Genomic DNA, 1,935 nt, shown 5'->3' on the forward strand with positions numbered 1-1,935 from the left:
AACCATTATTAATACAGATGTTAAAGTAGTTGTAGCCATCATCAGGCATCTCAGGTTGTTGAAGGAGTTGAAACCATTATTAATACAGATGTTAAAGTAGTTGTAGCCATCATCAGGCATCTCAGGTTGTTGAAGGAGTTGAAACCATTATTAATACAGATGTTAAAGTAGTTGTAGCCATCATTAATACAGGTGTTAAAGTAGTTATAGCCATCATTAATATAGATGTTAAAGTAGTTGTAGCCATCATTAATATAGATGTTAAAGTAGTTGTAGCCATCATCAGGCATCTCAGGTTGTTGAAGGAGTTGAAACCATCATCAATATAGATGTTAAAATAGTTGTAGCCATCATCAGAAGTCTGACTGTTATCGTTTTCTTTCACAGATCTTATTTTCTCTGTTAGACAGTTTCTAGAAACATAATTTGTAGTCCTTATTCGATGACGAGGAATCCACTTTGAGACTAATAATGGCTGGAGACGGCTTGAATGGGTAATGAAGAAAAACTTTAATATAAGTTGATGATGACAAAACCTTGTCGAAACGTTGTACATTTGTTGTTATGTTAAACTTATATTAAAGTTTTTCTTCATTACCCATTCAAGCCGTCTCCAGCCATTATTAGTCTCAAAGTGGGTTTTTCGTCATCGAATGTTATAGCTATGTAACCACAAGAAACCTCTTTAGTAAATAATTACTTAAAACAAAGGCCTCTTGTTCCTTCGTGTTATAGCTATGTAACCAAAAGAAATATCTCATTCCTTGTTGAACTCATTTCATGACGTCTTTTATTCTTCTTAAAACAAAAATGTTTCCCTTTATCCTTGATGTAATAGATATATAACACGATTGCGTCCCTGTCTGCTTGAAACAGTAGCTATATAACATAAAGACGGTTCTGTCGTCCTGATACAGTAGATGCATAACACTAAGAAGTCTTGAAACAGTAGGTACATAACGCTAAGATGTTTTTTATTACGTCTTGATACGGTAGATACATAACACTATGACGTCTCTTTTTTTACGTCTTGAAACGGTAGCTGCTTATCGAAACATTAGATACATGACTAACACGTCTTTTTCCTCTTAATTTAACTCCATGACGAACGATCTAAAGGTTATGCATTTCGGAGGTTCTAGAAGTTATGCAAATACAATATCTAAAGTCAACGATGGACAAAAGTAAACATTATTCACATGAACATCATCTCACACTTCGACTTGTCAGAGTCTGAGTCAGATTGACATCGCCAATTCACAGATATATCTTGAATACAAATGCTCTTGTAACACGTCTAATGTTTTTTGAACATGAGACTTGTATATTTTGCTAAAAGGTTGTTACATTTCATGTAATAAATGTGGAATTATAGTCATCATTCCTTCTCCAGTATGTGGTCGGTTACATTATAACTAAGAAGGCTGAATATTGCCAAACAGAAGTTAAGCTGGTGTGACAACACCTATTAGCAGTAAAACGTGAAAAGCATTATGTTATAATTAAAGAAACTGAGACTTGACATAAAAGAAGTTAAATTGATGTGACACATACATTTACGGTAAAACTTCTACTTTTATATTATAGTTAAAGAAGATGAGGGTTGATTTAATAAGTAAAATTGATGTGACACATACATTTACGGTAAAACTTCTACTTTTATATTACAGTTAAAGAAGATGAGGGTTGATTTAAAAGAAGTTAAATTGATGTGACACATACATTTACGGTAAAAACTTCTACTTTTATATTATAGTTAAAGAAGATGAGGGTTGATTTAATAAGTAAAATTGATGTGACACTTTCATTTACGGTAAAACTTCTACTTTTATATTATAGTTAAAGAAGATGAGGGTTGATTTAATAAGTAAAATTGATGTGACACATACATTTACGGTAAAACTTCTACTTTTATATTATAGTTAAAGAAGATGA

The sequence above is a fragment of the Limulus polyphemus genome, unplaced genomic scaffold (genome assembly GCF_000517525.1).
Source record: "Limulus polyphemus unplaced genomic scaffold, Limulus_polyphemus-2.1.2 Scaffold2725, whole genome shotgun sequence".
In the NCBI taxonomy this organism is placed as follows: domain Eukaryota; kingdom Metazoa; phylum Arthropoda; class Merostomata; order Xiphosura; family Limulidae; genus Limulus; species Limulus polyphemus.